This window comes from Aedes albopictus, chromosome 3 (genome assembly GCF_035046485.1).
Source record: "Aedes albopictus strain Foshan chromosome 3, AalbF5, whole genome shotgun sequence".
Classification (NCBI taxonomy): Eukaryota; Metazoa; Arthropoda; class Insecta; order Diptera; family Culicidae; genus Aedes; species Aedes albopictus.
Window position 1 is genome coordinate 229,853,373 of NC_085138.1, and position 21,241 is coordinate 229,874,613.

Consider the following 21,241-nt stretch of genomic DNA (forward strand, 5'->3'; position numbering starts at 1 on the left):
ACCAGGCCCAACGCATCCCGTGTTCATCGACATCAAGGCGGCATACGACAGTATCGACCGCGCAGAGCTATGGAGAATCATGGACGAAAACAGCTTCCCTGGAAAGCTGACTAGACCGATTGAAGCAACGATGGACGGTGTGCAAAACTGCGTAAGGGTTTCAGATGAACTATCCAGTTCATTCGAATCTCGCCGGGGACTGCGCCAAGGTGATGGACTGTCATGCCCACTATTCAACATCGCTCTGGAAGGTGTGATGCGACGAGCCGGACTCAACAGCCGAGGAACGATTTTCACAAAATCCGGACAATTTGTGTGCTTTGAGGACGATATGGACATTATTGCCAGAACATTTGGAACGGTGGCAGAGCTGTACACCCGCCTGAAACGCGAAGCAGCAAAGGTCGGAGTGTTGGTGAATGCCACAAAAACAAAGTACATGCTGGTAGGCGGAACCGAACACGACCGGATCCGTCTGGGTAGTAATGTTACGATAGACGGGGATACTTTCGAGGTGGTGGAGGAATTCGTCTACCTCGGATCTTTACTGACGGCTGACAACAACGTAAGTCGTGAAATTTGGAGGCGCATCATCAGCGGAAGTCGGGCCTACTACGGGCTCCAGAAGAAACTGCGATCGAAAAAGATTCACCCACGCACCAAATGCACCATGTACAAAACGCTAATAAGACCGGTGGTCCTCTACGGGCACCAAACATGGACCATGCTCGAGGAGGACCTGCAAGCAGTGTTGGTAAAAACTCAAAAAATAACTCATGGTTGAGTTTTTTCACGCGTGCTTCTTGACTCGCCAAACTCACCGCCGTAAAAATCAAGCATGATTTGACTCATGATTTTACTCATTGCTTTATTTCTCGGTTTGCTTATTATTTGCAACGAAGAGTTGACGGTTGTATGACAGAATAAGACCATATCTTGCATGTAAAACATTGAATGCCGATTAAATTGATTTAGATTCGTTTTACAAGCGAACGAGTTTTAGGCGCTTGACTCGCGACAGCGAGATTGCGCATGAAAATCTCGCGCGTGAGAAAATGATTTAGAATCGCGTGCCAGTTTGCTCACGCAAGAGCGGTTCATGAGTGAGACTTGAGTGTGATTTTGCCAACACTGCCTGCAAGCACTCGAAGTTTTGGAGCGACGCGTGCTAAGGACGGTCTTCGGCGGTGTGCAGGAGAGCGGTGTGTGGCGGAGAAGGATGAACCACGAGTTCGCTGCACTTTACGGCGAACCCAGCATCCAGAAGGTGGCCAAAGCCGGAAGGATACGGTGGGCAGGGCATGTTGCAAGAATGCCGGACAACAACCCTGAAAAGCTGGTGTTTGCAACTGATCCAGTTGGCACAAGAAAGCGTGCAGCTGATTTCAAGCTGTTTCTGGAGGTGCGATCTGTGGATGATTGTTTGCGTCTGCAAAATCGACTACAACTGTTTGTTGATTGGTGTGACAGAAACAAATTAGTCATCAGTGTGTCTCATTTAGTCGCCTTGATTGTCCAGTTCTGTTTGGATATAATATTAATGGAACCATCCTGACAAGAGCCACTGAAATTTGTGATTTTGGGGTTCAGTTAGATACAAAGCTTACGTTTGATTGCCAACGATCGATGATTGTTTCTAAAGCCACACAACGTCTTGGCATTATTTTCAAAGTAGCCAAGGATTTCAAAATCCACATTGACTGCCTGAAGACGTTATATTGCTCGCTCGTACGTCCAATTCTAGAAAATGCCTCTTTGGTTTGGTTTCCGCATGAGGTATCATGGTGTTTGTGGATTGAAAGGGTTCAGAAGCGTTTTGTCCGAATAGCGTTACGAAGTTTACCGTGGCGGGATCCAGTTAACCTGCCGCCATATCCGGAGAGATACCAGTTACTCGGTTTGGATACACTGCAACGTCGTCGAAAGATCCAGCAAGCTTTATTCATTGCCAAACTCATCAATGGAGAAATTGATTCCCTAGAGCTGCGGGCGACGATCAACTTCCGGATTCCCAGGAGAACACTGCGCTATTCAACTCTGCTGGTACATAGATTTCATAGGACTCTGTATGGCTATTATGAACCGATTGCTGCATGTATACGAACATTCAGCACAGTGGAAGATCTGTTCGAGTTTGACGAGCCGTCCAATCGTTTTGCAGATAGAATTCGCCGACCTAATTTGCTTTAAGTTTATGTTTATGTGATGTGTTCTGTATCGCAACAAGTAATAATTTTATACTGTTTGTTTTAAGGATTTTGAACAGTTCATGTAGACCAAGAAGTCCGATGAACTTAAATAAATAAATAAATAAATAAATAAATAAATAAATAAATAAATAAATAAATAAATAAATAAATAAATAAATAAATACATAAATAAATAAATAAATAAATAAATAAATAAATAAATAAATAAATAAATAAATAAATCAATAAATAAATAAATAAATACAAAAAAAAAATAAATAAATAAATAAATAAATAAATAAATAAATAAATAAATAAATATGATGAAAGTCATTCTCAATAGTAATACAGTAATATTAACAGTAGCAAAAAATAAACTTGAAAAAGCTGTTTTCCAATTTCTTTCATCTTGCGTTTTCCCCTCACTGCCTGCGCAAACGGTGCTCAGATATGATTGTAAGGTATTATGTGTGAATGGAGGCAAGATTACACCCGTTTACAGGTGATAGAGGTATTCATTTGCATGATGCATCGGGCACGTACACACCGATTGATTGTTGACAGAAGCGATTTCTCTGATTCCACACCGGATGGATGACGGCGGTACCTATAGCATCAACTTAGCGGTGCGGTGGTGGGCATATCGCACCATATGGTTGGTTAGATGAGTGCAAACATGCGTTAAAGTATTGAGCTGTTGGCCGTGAGAAATACGTTCACATTTCAGATCCAGTACTGGCCGAATGTTTGCTTGGTTGGAAATCAATGAACTCATCAGCGTGTGTATTATCCTTGGCACGTTCTGTCTGTGCGTCTGTGTGAAGCTAATACCTGCCGAGCCGAGGGTTGGAACACCTGATTGATTGATGCGCGTTGGGCCGGAGCTTCTCGGAAAGCACAAACGTCGTACGTGTGCGGTTTCCGCGCAGAGATGTTTGCGGAGAACTCCTATTGATGAGAGGAATTTACGGCGGTGCATCGCCTTCTACCGAGAATTCGGAAGAAGTTGTTGGTATGGTTTTCAAAATCATGTGTCAAAAGATGTAGTAATTTTAAGATGAAATGAAAAATTTGTAAAGGTTTTAGAACAAGCTACAATGTCGATTATAGATGGATTCTGAGTTTATTTTTATATCTAGTTGACATAGTATATCATATCGCAACTTCCAAGTCTGCTTCAAATTTTTGAAGCTTCACACATAACATAAATTACAGAAGCGATTCAAGATGTGTCAGGGGCGTTCATACATTCATACATACAATAAAACAGGATACTGCTGCCGGCGAAGTTGTTGCAAATTGAGTCCTCTAATAAGGAAAAATGAGAATATTTGTATTTAAGACTTCATTGAAAACCTAGAACATCCTGAGCACCATAAAGTTTGGAGAAACGAACTAATTACATACTAGTTATTCTGCAGCTGAATTTGGATATGGATTTCGTTCATATGTATTCATTTAACATTCATCAGGATTGTTAAAAGGTGTTTTATATTCTGGGATGTTCTAGGTGCTCTAATAGACGTGTGCGCCGCATTTCACCGGCGGCGGCGTATAGGGTGATTTGAGGCAGCGGTGGTGGCGACGCCGGCGTCACGCCGTACACCCTATTCGGCGGCGGCGGCGTAACCCAAAAAAAATGATGAATGTTTATTTTTATTTTATTTTTTTGTAATTTTGAGAGAAGATTTTTCATTGGAAAAAACGTCAAATGGCATATTTTTTTTGTGTGCCAAAGCAACAGTTTGCAGAAGTGTACACTGCAATAAGCAATAAGGGGTGCTCACTAATAGTTGTCTGAAGGGCTAAAACCACGGTCTGCCCCAATACATGTTTCGACTATAAAATTGTTGATAGTGCTTCGATTTTTTTGAAATTTTTAGTAGATTGAGAGGTTTGTGTTCAAAATTTCAGCCATTTTGTTTATCAAATTCAAAAGTTACAGCGCTGACAAGCTAAACCAGGGGCTGTACAAAATTCAATTGCTCGCGTTCTACCGTTTCATTGCTACAACAAAAGGTACTTGACCGATTCACATGAAATTTTGCAGGTGGAATGAACACTACTTAAGATATTATCAGGCAGCATTTAAGCAATTTTAATGTATCTATTGCAGAGTTTCAGCTATGTTTCTGTGTCCCGATTATTGCGGATACAGGCTTTACTAAAAAAGCACTTTTTCCCAAAATAATCCACAAATCGAAGAAAATAAAAATGTCCGATTGTTTACTTAGTCGATTATGACAATCGGACAAACCGGTTTTGTTCGCCGTTTCGTCATTGTGTAGAAAAGTGCTTTTTCAGTTTTGGATAGTGTGCGATTATCATTTGAGCCTTTTAGGAATTTCTCTGAGATTGTTACACATTTCTTACAAGACAAAACAATAATAACAACTTTGGGGATTCCGCACTAATACCAGCGGCGTCATGGTCGCGATTTTTTCCGCAGTCAAGTTTGCAGATTGTGAACAATCCTTGGTACCCACTTTACGTAATTTATGTTTAGTCCTTTACTGTCAGAGCTGTCAGATCAGTGTAACACGCTAAATATAATTTACACAAAAGGCAATTTGCACGGAAAAAATACACGATTATGAATATTATTGGGAACTGGACTGGACACACAAAATTTGATCGTTTTCTTTGGTACATCGAGGTCGTGGTAATACCCTTAAAATACTATTGCAGGAGTTCTACAAACCGAGGACTTCAAAAAATATCTGCGAAGAAAAGAAATTTCATTAAGAGGTTTGTTTAGGAAACTTCCCCAGGTAATTACCAAGTAATTTCAGCAGTTTTTTTAACTTCTCTAGGGTTTCCTCAAGACCACCATGAAAAATCCCTCCAAGAATGAGATTGGAAATTTTTTCAATGATTCAATTAAAAAATTACTTTGAGAATCATAAATGTGATAGTTTTGCAGATTGCTCGATAAATTACTACAAGGATTTTATTATTTCGATTGATATTAGAATCCTCTACAAATTCAAGAGTTTTAGGTTCCCCTCGACAAGGGTATCAGCCTCACAGGGGTATCAAAAAGGCCTGAGACTAGAATTGGACAGGATGCTATTGTACGGTTGCATGGTTCTGAACGCAACAATTACATTAAATTAATTAAACAATTAAATTAATATTTCTATACATACATATCCCTAAAAGTTCTACAGATTTGTTTAAACATCTTTGGAATGTTCGCAGTCATAAACTGGATCGATTTTGACAGTATTTTATTAATTTTGAGAGGCTTTGCCCCCTCAACTACGTCACAAGTTGGCGCGTATGTTCGCAGTGCAAGTGTTTCAAAGTTAAACTATTCAGAGTGTGATCTTTCAGTTCATACACAATTTATTTATTGAAATGTTTTGTGAGCCTTAACATAATAATTGTCTCATATGCTTTTTAGGAAATTCACCTCATAGGAATTTCAAAATCATAGAATGAATCATGAAATAATTTACGATTCCTTCAGAATCATCTTCTTAGATTCCTTAAAGATTCTATAATAAGATTCTTCCAGGAACTCCTGTTGGCAGAAAATCAGAAGGAACTTGTTGGAGTATTTTATCAAAGAAAACCTGTAGAAACTTCATGAGGAACGCCATACATTAAAAAAAAAACTGCAGGAACAATTTTTCAAAATACTCCCTAATAAACTCTAGGAGGAAGTGCAATAGAAACTCCTCTTGGAAGAAACCAAAAAAGGGTTCCTAGATGAATCCTGGAAAGAGTTCCGGAAGAATTCCCGAAATCAGTTTCAATTTGAGTAGAACTTCACGGAAGAATCCCGGCATGAATTTTCTAAGGAATTCCTCGAAATAGTTCCTGACAAAATTCCAGAAGCAATTCCTGACAGAAGCCCAGAAGAAATTCCCGGAATTTTAAAGTAATCCCAGAAGTAGTTGCTGTAACAATCCCGGAAGGGTTTTCAAAAAAGAATCTCGGAGAAGTTTTTAGAGGAATAGTGAAATAAGCTCTTGGGGTTGTCCATAAATGATGTAGCGTTTCAGGGGGGGAGGGAGGAGTCCCTGAAATTTCTACGAGCCATGTATTAGGAATGGGAAAATAGGCTCCGAGGGGAAGTGGTGTTGAAAATTGGCCAAAAAATGCTACATCAATTATGGACGGCCCATTGTAGAATACTGGAAGATCTCAGAAAGGATTCCTGAAGAAATCCCAGAAGGACCTCCGGGAGGAATCTCGCATGAAATTCTCGGAACCCTGCAAACCCTGCAAACACTAAGGATTTCTCGGAGGACCCTTGGGAGGACCCTTGGGAGGACCCTACCAATTCATTTGTATGGGAGTCATCCTTACTGAGAGGGAGGCGTTTCAGACCTAGCTAATTCCCTTCCAGGCTCCAAAAACGCCCACATACAAATTTTCATGCCAAAAAAATGCGCCCTGAATTAATAAATAATATACAGTATAAATGCGCCAAAACTATTATCCAATACAGATTGTTTAAATATTTATCTAGTAGTAGTTCTACAGGTAAGAACAGTACTGTTTTATGTGCTGACTAGAAAAATAAAATACCCAAGTCGCTTTCTGAGCGGCGTGGGAAATTTTGTTCGGCGGCGTGGAAAAAATTAAGCAGCGGCGCGCCGGGTCAATTCGAGTGGCGGCGGCGACGCGGAAAAAACGTCGATGGCGGCGACGCGGCGCGGCGGCCACGTCTACTCCAAACTGTCCTGTAGTAAAGTCCTTCAACTCTACAAGAATAATTTTATGTTTTTTCGTCATAAATAATAGCATTACTTAATCTACTGGGATCCGTGAAGCTCTTGAAATCTAAAATGTCATTTATAGACACTATTGGGATATTCCAGGTCAGCCAAACTATCTTGGAGTTCAGAACTTCAGAGCTTTGTTCCAAAAAATCGAACTTGTTCATCCAGTCTAATCGACTCTATCGTAAATATTGCTAGGCATATGACAATACAAAACCAATAGAAAGCTCTCATCCACTTATCCGCGAGCGGTAATAGACGAGTGCACCGATGAACTGAATTCATCGCGGTCCGAGAATTTTGACACTACAGCGGGGTCGTTCCCAATCAGAATTGTTCAATTCTGATTGGAAATCTTTCACTTCTGATTGGAAGCGACCCCGCTCTAGTGTCAAAATTCTCGGACCGCGATGAATTCAGTTCATCGGTGCACTCGTCTATGGCGGCGGCGGGCATAATCAATCGGTTCGGATTTTGACGTTTCTTGGGGGAAAGTCAAAACAGTTTCATTCTCCTCCTCTCCCCTTCGCCCACCGTTCGGTGGCGCCAGCCGATTGTCATCCCCAACAAACGTCAAAATGCGAATCGGTTAGTAGTGCCCGCCGCCGCCATTACCGCTTGCGGATAAGTGGATAGACAGTGACCGCTATTTATGTGTACATTTTTCTTTGCAAAATATGTAACGATTTACATATTTGTAAGCCCTTTTAGAAGTCGACCACTTTCAAAATTGCAGAAACTGTTATCGTCCTCTGTGCAACACATCTGTGCCGCTTTGACAAGCTTCGTCCTTTATGCTACATGACAAGGATTCATCCATGGTCATAAAAAATAGATATTCTTTCAATAACAGATGCTTCAATCAACTTTCGAAAAAAAAATAGAAGAAAGGTGTGCAATTTCATAAGTATCCTGATCACGTTGAAATTGGAAACAAACAACCACCTAACAGCACAGCACAGCACAGAATGACGCCTTCGAACAAGAACAATGAACCTGCTGGAGCTGGAGGGATACCGCTGCGCGCTGGCTGGCTGCTGCCACTGCGTGGGAGGCACGGCTGGCAAAAGTACCCTCCAGACAATGTGCGCTCATAAGATTACCGGCGAAACGACGACGACGACGGAGAGTGAAAGAAATGAAATAAAAAGATAAATAGAGGAGAAAATCCTAAGGCTTCAAACAGGTTCACGAGAAGAATAGCAAAAGAGCGGTGATCTTCATACGTATGTTTGCTGCTGGCTAGTTCCTTGCTTTATTGTGGTGGCAGCCGTATCATGTGCATTGTAGGGGTAGGCGGGGCATTATGGACACCCGGGGCAGAATGGACACCCTCAGTATTTCGAAATATGCAAACTTTTTTGAACTTTTAATGAATGGAGAATATAGTCCATTTGTCTAAAACGTAGTTTCAGGAAATAAACTTTTGAAATTAAAATTATACTTGATTTTACACGAAAAAGTTGCGTCCTCCGTTTTTTGTGCATGGAAATTATAATTTTCACACCATCTAAAATAAGATTTAGTGATTAATTTATTGCAGGTCGATTAAAACCTGATATTTCTAGAACACATACAAGTAGTTTTGCTGTATCTACATGCTTAACATGTTTATATTTTCTTCTTTATTGTATCAATAATCAAGTTTGGAAATATCATCTGCTGCCGGGGAAAAATGGACACTCACCTTTTTGAAAGAAGCAGCAAGGGAAAAATATAACCTAAATCACAAACCAACCAAATTCTTCGATTTCAGTATATTTTCGATTAAATGTTCACTATAGTAGACATAGGGTGAAACAAATTGGTCAAAAATGACAGAAGTGGAAAATAGTCGTTCTAGGCACAGCTGTACATGCCGAAAAAAACGAAGCTTTATCCAAAACAGCCTGAATTTAAATTAACTGAACAAAAATGAACTACTTCGGCGTATTATTCATCCATAATAGTTGTTTTGTAATGAAATGACTTTATAGGTGTAAATAATGTACGAAATTCGTAAAAGTCTCATGGTGTCCATATTGCCCCATGGGGGTGTCCATTCTGCTATGCTTGAAGACCGTCATGAAAAACTAACATTTTTCAAAACATTTTTTGAAGTGGATAAATCATTTTTCTTCGTGAGCATTCTTATGCAATAGATGCTAAATAGACTTTAAAAGGATACATGTATCAAAAAACTAAACTTTTTTGACATCTTGCCAGGTAAAGTTGGCAAAAACCTTAGGGTGTCCATATTGCCCCGCCTACCCCTATTCTTCCTTATTCCTTTGAAGAGAGGCTAATATATGTTTGAGAAATTCATCCGAAAAAGGTTGGACGGACGACAGGCTCTTATGTGTTATTTTGCTGCAGTGCCGGTTGTTGTCAGTCGGTCCTATCTTCATTTTTGCTAACCGGAAAACAAAAGAATGGCTTCCTAACAATATGACACGTGCTTCCTTTGTTGGCTTCTTTTAGTGGGCTGCATTCCTCTATTGTGTATGGTATTTCTTCTTTGGCTATTATTGGAATTAAAAACTTAGATGGATACAGAACAACAGGAATTTTGTTTGTTGTTAGCTGGATTAGCTGGATAGGCTATGCTTAGATTTGAAAACAAAAGAATTCTTACGTACAATTCTTTTCAAAGTCAACATAGAAACAATGTTGTACTTCAAATAAACGCTCAACATTATTTATACTGGATTGGATTCGATAAAAGCGATTTCTGTTGAATTGATTGTTTTTGCTGAAAATCTCGCTGAGGGAAATAGAAGTGCCGTCACATGACGTGTCATTATGATAGTGCGAGTAACTTAGACATGGTCCGATACTTTTATTAGTAACCGTTTGTTTCGGGGCCGTGTACAACAAGTGTTCCCCGGTAAGGACGGAGGAGTACGCCAAGCTTTAGAACGCGCAGCAACGGGAGTTCCTCGAAGACAAGCCGTCAAACTAGCAGTTTTGGACGTCCCCTGTTCATACAAACCAAGTCTGATGGGTGCGGAAACTCCAGCAGATCATCAAGTTTTACGGGCGGTGGTATGTGGCGAACTGAACCAAAACGCATTGCTTGAAGTCTGTAGGAACTTCAGAAGGAACTGCTGAAAGAACTACAGAAGGAATCCCTGGTAGAACTCCTGAAAGAACTATAGAAGGAATACTGAAAGAACTGATTCCTTCATTCCAGAAGGAACTCCAAAAGAAATCCCTGATGTAACTTTCTTAAGAATGCCTGCAGAAACTCCTGAAAGAATCTCTGAATCAATTCCTAAAGGAATCCCCGAATAATCCCTGAAAGGTTCTTATGTAAGTTCTGGAGGAATCTGTGGCGAAACTCCCGAATTCTTGGAGGAATCCTTGATGGAATTCCCAGGAAAGTCTCTAAGACTTTCCTGTAGGAAGCCCTGCAGGAACTCCTGGAAGGAATCCCTGAAGAAACTCCTCGAAAAAAAATCTATAATAATCCCTGCAGAGATCCCTGGAAGCCCCAAAAAGGATTTCAGTAGAAATTCCTGGATGAATCCTTGAAGGAACTTCTGAAGGAAGCTTCATAGAAAATTCGGAAGGAATTTTTGAAGGAACTCCAGAAGGATTCCCCTTAAGAATTTACTGAGAGAGTTCCCTGATGGAATTTCAAGAGGCATCCCCAAAAGGAGTTTGTGTAAAAAAATCCAGCCAGAAAATCTGGTAGTATAGTTGGCATTTCCGAATAAATCGGGCTTTGGGGGTTGGTCCGATGGACGCTTCGCCGTTTTGCTCCAGGCAATCTATAATAACCTATACGATTCGGACACTACACTTTGGAAGGACCCGAGTTACTAGGGGCCGTTCATAAACCACGTAGATCAAAATTTAATCATCTCAAACTCCCCTCCTCCATCTGGAGTTTTACCCATTCAAAAATTTTGAAATTTTTAAGGAGTGTAGACTTTGACAGAGCACCCAACTATTATAAGCGTCCCCCGTATAGGTTTTTCAACAATTTAGCCAAAGCTGAATTTTGTCTTAGAACTTCAATAGAGACGAACCAGCCAAGGGCTGAAAGTCTCTCTAATAAAGACAAATCAATCAATCAATTAGAACTTCAAGTAACTATGTCTACTGTCAAGATGTATGTCATATGATGTAATTATTAACAGCAAAACAACAACTACCAAAATTTTCTCTAACTCTTATTAATACTAATTTTTATTTGTGCAATTGCTCTGATAAATTACCGGAAATCCTGAAGAGAATCTTCGACTGAAATGTTGAAAAACTCTATCAATTGAAAAGTCAAAAAGTCTTTTTTGAGATGGTTTGTGCAACTATTTTTGAGATTTTTTTTTACAAAATTTTGAGAAGAATTTACCCTTAGAAAAGGTAACCGGGAAGGCAAGAAAAACGGGAAAATCAGAAATTCCATTTTGAGGAACATTTTTTCATGGAATCGGATGTCAAAAAAACAGAGTAGGCAGGCAGGACAACGTTTGCCGGGACTGCTAGTTTAAAATAAAATATTATTAAGAGTTTCAGTCTAATTTTCTTGACTTGGAGGATTTGCTTACTGAAATTAGGATGTATCCCTTGCGAACTCATGATAAAATCCATAGATTCCGTGAGAAAATTGCAGAAAAAAAAGTTGTGGTGAAATCGGCTAAACATTTGGCGGAGTTTTTAACTTAATATTGTCCAATTCAAAAGTTTTGTAGAAATTTATTTTGAGAGGTCGCCAGAAGCCCAGCTGTTGCGTTAGAAAAAAAACTTCTATTCATGCTTTATGGTGATCGATCAGTAACATCTTCAGAGATTGAAGCATGGATTCCTCCCTAGAAATTCTATTTAGATTTCGCAAAAACGATACCATCGGTTGCGCTACAAATTATACTAGAAATTTCTCGATAATGCCAGCTGTAAATTCATCTTGCAGTTTCTCTATAAATTCTGGCATGATATTCTACTAAATCTGGAATCTAATGCCACAAGCCCACTCGCGAAAAGCATTTTTACCTTATATAAATTTATGATACCATAGTTTTTACGATAGAATTTCAAATCGGTTAAGAATAAATGTGATAGATATCAAGATTTTTCTTAGATCTTCTTATTGTTCTAGTGTCTAATTCTTCCACAACCACATTAATATCTTCATTAATACAGTTTTGGAAGAATCTATATATATATATATATATATATATATATATATATATATATATATATATATATATATATAAATGCAGTGGCATACGTGAGACCGCGCATAACTAGCAAACGGAAGGTCCGATTCTGATCGTCTTAGTTTTGTACTGTTAGTTTTCACCCAAGGAAGGTTTATGAGGCAAAAAACATGGAAAAATTGAAAGTTTTTGAAAATCGATCTTCCATACATTTTGTGACCGGGTACTTGGTCCTGGATAGAAACTTGAAACGTCAAAAAACGCAGTAGGCAAGACAAAGTTTGCCGGGTACAGCTAGTTATAAATATTTTTTAAATATTTCTCACGTTAAAATGGCAAAACTATATCTTCTATATAAAGGATTCCCACAATAATATGACCTCATATTTGGCACTTTGAGCCATATTGGCAACCCCAGCACAATGCGAAATAACTCCGGAATGGTTCCAAATATTGCTTAGCCACTTGAGTATAACAAACATGCACCAATTTATGATCAATTGAGGGCGACTTAAAAAAAATCGGATGGAAATTGAGTTGATCGGATTCGTGAAGGTTAATCCACCTAGAAGTGACATAGAAATTCATTTTTGCTTTTGTTAACAACCCATGGGATTTTGTGACTTCGTGGGTGTTCCAGAAAGTTGTTCTGTGTGTGATGCAATAAACTCTGTTGTACTTGTTTTTTTGTTGGTATAACGCTCAACCTGGAAAATAGCCTGCATCTCAACTCGCAGAAAAATCCCAAAAAAAAAATATTAAAAAATAGAAGACTTTTAGAGGAGCATTCCTGCAAAAAATATTTCTGGAATTCCTCATGCAATTACAGCTTAAATTGCTTCATAAATTCTTGCTTGAGATTTCTTTAAAATTGATCAAATCAAAGAATTCATCCAGAAATTTTCTTGAAATATGTTTTGAGGGGGCTTACCGTTTCTATTTTGGATCACTGCTCTCAAGTGAGCTTCAAAGAGTTTCAGCGGCGCGATTCATAAGGGTTTCAGAAGAGATTTAAAACGCTATAGACTGTTTACTATTGTAGATTCTATGGCCTATTCAAGGGAGCTCTTAGAGATTCTAGAACAAACATTGAGTTTACCACTTGTCAGCACACAGTTGCATGAGACTGTGTAAGCATGACTTTCATGCAATAATTCATGCACAGAAGTTATGCATGTAGTTTCTATGACTTCTGTTCAATAAAGTTTTTAGGAACCCTTAAACAGTCCCAAACAACCCCCCATCTCCCTCATTGCCTCACCATGAGTACGCCTTAAGTTCCACTCACTACTTATTACCCGTAAACCATCCTCATCACTAATCTAAAACACTCCAACTGCTCTAAACATAGTCAGATTCCATTTGGGAAGTTTGGGTATATATATCCCCAATAACTATTGCTAACAGGCATTTCTACCAGGACTTCTATAAGAAGTCTTGCTGGGATAACCCAAGCATTTCCAGATGACATTGATCCAATAATTTCTTTTCAGATATTTCCAGAAACACCCAAAGGATTCCCAACACAAATTTCTGAAAAAAAGCAATCCCAACAACAATTCCCAAAGGAATCTCAAGAGTTATATCTGGAAGAATTTCTAGAGAAATTCTAAAGGAATCCCTGGAAACAAAACTCTGAGCGAGTTTCTGGACGAATCCGTGAAGAAATTACAGCAGGATTTGCTGAAGAAACTCGAAGGAATTATTTGATAGGGAACAATTCTTGGGAAAAAAAATTGGAGGAATTATATAAGGAATTCCTGATGGAATCCTAGCAGGCATTTTTGAGGAAATTTTGGTGGAATCCTTCAGAAAGTCTTGCTGGAATTGTTCAGGCTATTCCTGCTGGAAATCCTCTAGTTATGCTTGAAGAACTCGCGATAAATAATGTCAGTTGAAAATCCCTGAGAACTCCCAGCAAGAATTCTGGAGGTAATTCAAGTAGGAATTCCTAAAAAAAATCCTAGCAGGAATATCTTCTGGTATTTCTAGAAGACTACTAAAACGGTATTTTTGAGGAAACTTCTTTAACTATCCCAACTAGAATTTCTAGAGGAATGCCTGACGGGATTCTTTAAAAATTTCTGCTGGGATAACTGAAGAAATTCATCCAAGGATTCCTCCAGAATTTTTTTCCGAGATTCTTTTAGGAAGTTCGTGTTATTCGTTCAGGGATTTTCCAAAGGTTTCTTAATGAATTCCCGCTATAATTTCTCCAGTGTCTCTCCAAGGATTCTTCAAGCAAATGCTCCCGGAATTTCTACAGAAATTGCTGTTGATATTCTCAGGTTCAGCTTCTAAAATGAGCTGTGGGTGGTTGAATTTAGATATGACGAAATGAAATTTTCAGCACTGCTTATGACTCCTCAATACGAGAGAGAAGATGCTCAGCGACACTAATGAAAGTGATGCATTCGGCAAGAATATGTTATTGTCATAACTCTTGATTATAATCAATGATTTATAGCAACACAACCTGCAATATCATAAATACAATTAAATTAAATAGTATGTTTCGTTTTAAGGCGTTAAATAATGATGAAAATAACGTATATTCACAGTTGTTTCAAGCCAACGATGAGGCAGCATCAGAAAGTGTTAAACTTAGCGATGCCCTCTCATTACTGCAGCTTGTCTATATAGGGGAAAGTGGGATAAGTTCCATCGTTTTCAATGATATATAGCCTCATGTGTTAGGCTTTCAAAGTGGTACATAACAGCAACTTTATAATATTTGCTCGATACTTCAGCAAAAATATTCACTAAATTATTGCATTTTCATCGATTTTTAGCGATTTCAAAAACTGGTTCGTAAAACGGAAGTGGTGCAAAAAGTTCATCTGCCATGGGGTAAGATGCCACTTCATGAAAACATTCAAAAATTACGTCCATCAGTTTTCTGGCATTTTCGATTCACTTTCACCCCTCTTGGTGTGTCACCCCCTACCCCGCTAAACGATGGTCGACATATTTGAATGACCCCTAACATTGATAACGTAGACATCAACAACCATGCGCCTCCATGGGTGCCTGAATCTCCTTAGAAACAAATGGTTGGTAATAAAATCACCCGAATACCTTAATTGCAGGCACGGAAAACCGGAAGTTGCCAACTTTCATTGGAAAATCAAAAAATTTTCCGTGGGTTTGGCGGCCTAGCTTCTAGAAGAATGTTTAATGCAAACATATCTTGACACCATTCACCTATAACAATGATCAAGTCTCATTCAGGAATGGGAGGAATGAGTTTGGCCATTTTACCCCATCTTGGCATTTTGGGCTCTGTTTCCCTATGAATATCTTCTTTGCATGCCTTCGTGAAGCGACTCGACGAGAGAACATAGAAACGCTTGGTAATTGAAACAGAACCAACAAAAGGGAAGAAAAACTGCTGAATGGTTCACTTATCACTTCGCCGAATTTCGCCGCGTATTGCTTCAAGGGTTCTTTCTGCAATTTCGCTATGGACCCCTTCAGGAATGTCCGATGAATTCCTATAGAAGTTCCTACTGTGGTTTTTCGAAGGGGTTTCTCCAGAAATTCCCATTGGAATTTTCTCAAGAATACCTGCCACAATTTCTCCAGAAACTCTTCCTGTGATTCCACCAGGGTCTCAGTTACGTCACATGGAATCCGATGAGGTTTCAGGGGGATTTCGAAGTCATTTATCAAAGCTTCAGCTTCAGCTTTAGACACGTGTCAGATGCGTTATATATAGACATTTTCGGGGGTTTTGGAGGGTCTCAGCCCAACAAGCATTATTGCTGTACAATAGATAAGTAAGCTGCTGTTAAGCTTGATTTTGAGAATTTTAACTGAATAAGCTTTGATTCAGCTATCATTGTTACTTGGGAGGTTGGCACAATTTTCCCAAATGGAGGAGAGCGTGCCTCTGGAGCCTACCTACTGATACTTGCATGGAGTCCAAGGGGGTTTTAGGGGGATATCGAAGACATTTCAGGTAGCTGATAAATGAATTATGTCACGCAAAAATCGACCTTTTTCAAACCCCCCTTCTTCCCCCTATGTTACACGTTTTGTATTGCACTCCATAATTTTTTGCATGAGTCGTCACGTTCTGCAAAACCAAGTGAACTTCAGGGAAATTTCGGCGATGCTTCAAAGCATTTCATAAAGGTTTCAGAAAAGATTCAAGACGTTCCAGACTGTTTACTATTGTAGATTCTATGGCCTATACTGAAGGGAGCTCTCAGAGATTCCACAACAAGCATTGAGTTTACCAATTGTTAGCACACAGTTGCTTACACAGCCTCATTAAGCATGCCTTACATTGAATCATTCAAGCACAAAAGTTATCTATTTATTTATTTATTTGTTTACTGATCTCTACAAACTTAAGACTGCTGTCTTTTATGTTGTATGTAGATTCTATGACTTATGCTAAAGAAAGTTAAAAACTTATCATAAACAGTCCCAAACAACCCCTCTTCCCTCATCGCTCCCCCTGAAGACGCCCTAAAAATATATTTCTCCAAAAATTGAAGAATTCTTGTTGGGATTTCCCCAGCATTTCCAGATAGTATTGCTCCAGTAATTGCTCTTATGAATTTTTCAGGAACATCTGTAAGATTCCCACCACGAATTTATGAAAAAAAAAATCCAGCAGCATTCCTGGAGCAATATCAAAAGAAATTCCCAAAGTAATCTCAAGAGGTTTACTTAAGAGTTATTTCTCGAAGAATTTCTAGAGAAATTCTGAAGGAATCCCCGGAAACAAAACTCGGACTGAATTTCTGGACGAATCCATGAAGAAATTACAGCAGCAATTGCTGAAGATACTCGAAGGAATTATTTGATAAGGAGATCTTGGAGTAATTCTTGGAAAAAATCTCTGGAGGAACCATATGAGGAATTCCTAGCAGGAAATTCCCAGAGGAATTTGTGGAAGAATGAATTAAAAATCCGTGTAGAAATTACAGAATGCACTTCTGCAGGAATCGCAATAAGCATTCTTAAAGAATGTTCTAGAGGAATTCCTGAAGAAACCTTTGGAGAAATCCGCGGAGAAATTCGCGACTACGAAGTTGCAGAATGTGCGTAAAGGTTTACATGAGAAAAAACGAGAGGGAAATATTTTTCACCCACATTTTGATAGTTCCTCACGTGGTTTTTCATTAGTGCGACAAAGAGCTGAAATTAAAGTCACAAATTTTAAAAAGAACTGTTGAAGGATTTTATGGAAAAATCCTTGGTTTCACAAGAAGAATTTTCGGAGAAACTCTAGCAGTTATTCTTGGAGGATTTCCTAGAACAATTTCGGGATCCCTACGCAAACCACAAGAAGAATTCATTCCTGGAGGAACTTTCAGTGCACTCCGTGCAGTAATTCAAATTCTCGGATAAACCTTTGAAGAAATCCTTTTGAATTTCTCCAGGTGTTCCTGTCCTGCCGAAATTCTCGCTGGGATAGAATTCTCGAAAACTGACCCGGGCAGGAATGAATAACTGCCACATAACTGGAGCATACCAAAATCAGGTATCATACCAAGGCAAGGTATTCGTCGGTTATCCAGGTAATGAAAATAACTTATTTTGGTATTTGGTAGGTATTGATACAATACCTCAACGAGCTATTGGTTTGGTGTTGAGGATGGTTTGAGGTATTATTCAACTATGGAAAAATCCCTATTTGTATGGAAAAATAGCCAATTATTATTTAGGTATTGCCATACCTGATGTTATTAATCTCGAGTTATGCACAGAATACACACCAGGTATTATTTTAGGTATTTTACCTCTTATGCAGGGCTACTCAATACCTCATTCAGGTTGTAGGTATTCGGTTTTCCATACCTGAGTTAGGTAATTTTCAGCTATTTTCTCCTGCTCGGGGATATTTAACTTCTTAGCAAGTAAGAAAATAATTTGATTGGTGCACGTTCTAATAATACATTTTTTCTTGAACTTTGTAGAAGACACCAATACTCTATCTTTAGATAATACATGACGAATCAAAAAACAAAAGCAATTATTCACTTCACATCCCACCCCAAAGGTGCATCGCACATTCAACACTCAAATCAACAACTCATCCAACGAACTAAAATCACTGCACCGCAAAGTCCAAACATTGAGTATCTTCTATTCTGTTGACACTTACCCGGAAAAGTGAAACCTGGATCTCCTGCGGCTGATGATTGTCGCTGTCGGTGGCCCCTTCTCTACAAATATGTCAGCGGCTCGGTCGGTGGCGCAAAGTATTCAAAATATGTTATTTGTTTGTATTTTCACCTAGTGCAAATAACACGACGACGACGACGGTAATAAAAACCCGACAACTATGCAGCACTTCGTTCCGACTGTACGTTTCACGCCGCCGTATCGTGCCGACTACTAGCTACTAGATACAGATGCGAGCCCAAACGGAGGAAAAACTCACTTTTCACCGTTTTTCACACTCCGTGTGTTTTAATTTTCCTGGTTTGCTTTATTGCTTCTGTTTCGCACTTCGCTGCCGGCAGCGTGTGCCCATCTCTCACTTTCCATTCACAAAGGAAAGAGGCAAATAACACCGTGTTACACAGTTGAAAAAAAAAAACTTTCAGTAGAACCAATAGTTGTATAAAGGTCTGGTTGAGTACAGACAAGTTTCAAAATATTTTATCTTCCTAACATTCTTAGATACATCTTTCAAATCACATTTTACGAATATCAACATCAAGCAACAGTTCGTAGTTCAATTAGTTTCGATAAGGTTCACAGATTCATGACTAAAAATCTGTTTTTTTAATGGTTACTATTTGAATTGTGAACTAACGTGATACCTTTACTCGGTGTGCCAAATGATATGGATATTTTTTATCACTATACGTCCGATTCAATTCTCTACTGCATTTTTTTTTGGAAATAAACGTACTTTTATGCATACTAGTATTCCGTTTTTCTTTTGAAAGATTTTATTTTGCAAATTCTAGTGTGTTTTTTTTTCATTGTTAATATTTTTAATTTTTATATGGTAAACGTTATTTCTAAAGCAATCCTGATAAATCTTTATGTCCATCTACTTCGTGTCTACTTTATGTCTCTCTCTTTGTGTTTAACAGAGTTAGGTCTAACAAAAGTTAATGAAGATTTTCATAGCGAAAATATGCTGAATTTAAAAAAAGAAGAATTTAAGAGGGTTTTTTTTTATAAAAAAGTCCATTTGTATGTAATATTCTAAAATGGTCAACTTTCTTCATTTAAATAATTATAAGAAATATAAATTTTTGAACAATTATTGAATCAACTTTAAAAGTAAACATAGCAATTTTAGCAGTTGTGCAAAGATTTGATCTTTGTGACAATTTTGTAACATTGATTAGAGAAATGTTCACTCCCCAAGTAACATTTTAATGGCCCTTAGTCTTGTAGAGGTTTTCAGAACCGTTACAAAACCTATTATCTTTTATTTTCGTTTTATGATGGTTTTAAAAACCTTTTTCAGTCTATTTGGCTAAAAAATGTTTGTTGGTTCTGGCTTTAAATTAGCAATAGGTCTGTCTACAAGTTCTTTTTTTTTGTAACACTGTGTTATGGAACAGTTTCACGTTAGCACACAAACGAAAAAAAAAAAAACGCGGAGATTTATCCTGCAAATCCGTTGTCGATGAAAAGTGCTTTGGGGAGTACGTCGCGAGTTAATCCTTGCAGCACGAGAAAAGTATGTTCTTTCACAGCGTGAATTCCCAGACACTTTCAACACTTCACTACAAAGCGAAAAATTCCAGTATGACGTTCTTTACGTTCTGAGGAAGTACCTTATATACAGAGCTGAACCAAAGGAACGTTGAACTTTTACGCGCTCGGAATGCCTTCACTGTATCACGGTTCCACCAGGAATAGAATACAAACTTAGTCAGAGGAAACTTTTGAGCTTGTAGGAAAATTTCTCTTCATCCAACAGGAAGTCCTTCAACAAGTGCGTAGAATAAAGCTCAAAAGATCGGCACAGTTAAACCAAAAAATAAAAACGAAAACTTTAACTCGTACCTCTAACGTACGAACTTCACAAGGAAACTGACCGGAACTCTGGAACTTTGCCAGCCGTTGCAACCGCACAAAACACAACCGCACGCCACCACGCACCGATGAACAATGAGAAAACTCGAAAACCTTTGCATCCCGCGTGTCAGCCAGCAGCATAGAAATCCCTCGTTGTGGACCCAAAGGTTCTGTCCCCGTCTGCTTGCTATCCGAAAGCTCATTTCTCACCTTTGCATCCCATTCCATTCATACCATACCGGCTGACTGGAAGGTGGCTGAATCGACGAGCATAGAAAGGCGATTCTCTCCCGAGCACGTGAGAAAACTGAGAGCACGAATGAGCATACGATGAAGCATACCAGAGAAGCCATGCTGCCGGATTCTGTTGAGAAGATATTTAAGGGATCGTCCACTACACCATCACTCTATACACCGTCGATGCATGCTGGCTAAGATCATACACACAGAGAGTACGAGTCTCTTGGTTGAGAGAAACACATTGAGAGTAAATTATGTTCTGTTTTATGACGTCCTTTTGTGTTGTTTGCGAAGGCTTAGTTTCAAATTATGCCAATGGAAAGGATGCAGTATAAATCAATCATTTCTAATTATCATTGAAAACCCATCATATGCAGTACGTTCGGGAAGTATCGCGAGTACTGTGTACGAACAATGAAATGTGTGATTGAACATACATGGGAAGCGTACGTTTGAAATAAATTAATTGTTGGAAGTATAAACATATCATATAATTAAGAGGGAAGTGGTAAGAACCAAGAAGACACAGTACAAACAGGAGATCCAGAGATCCAGAAGACCCAGAAGATCCAGTAGAACTAGAAGACTCAGAAGACTCATAAGACCCAGAAGACACAGATGACTCGGAAAACCCAGAAGACCCGGAAGATTCAGAACAACCAGAAGATGACCCAGAAGACTCAGAAGATTCAGAAGAGACAGAAGGTGACCCAGAATATTCAGAAGACCCAAAAGACCACCCAGAAGGCCCAAAAGCTCCAAGAGACCCAGGAGTCTCAGAAGACCTCAGAGACCTAGAAGACCCAGGAGACCCAGATATCCTGGAAGACCCAGAAGACTTAGAAGACCTAGAAGATCCAGAAGACTCAGAAGACCCAGAAGACTCAAAAGACCAGAGGACCCAACAGACCTGGAAGATTCAGTAAAACTAGAA

General features: G+C 38.9%; 1 protein-coding gene across 10 annotated transcripts in view; it reads right to left on the reverse strand.

Moving 5' to 3' along the window:
- Window positions 1-20,176, reverse strand: part of LOC109400336 (somatomedin-B and thrombospondin type-1 domain-containing protein) — a 541,334-nt gene extending 521,158 nt beyond the window's left edge. The window contains exons 1-2 of one of the 10 annotated variants that reach the window (XM_062859345.1): window positions 20,056-20,125; window positions 18,185-18,562 (exon numbers count right to left, since the gene is read on the reverse strand). The gene's annotated coding sequence lies outside the window, so the exon portion shown is untranslated. Of the gene's footprint in view, window positions 1-18,184; window positions 18,563-19,823 lie in introns of those variants that run through there. The other 9 variants (XM_062859346.1, XM_062859341.1, XM_062859342.1 and 6 more) reach the window with 9 other exon arrangements.
- Window positions 20,177-21,241: the final 1,065 nt, after the last annotated feature.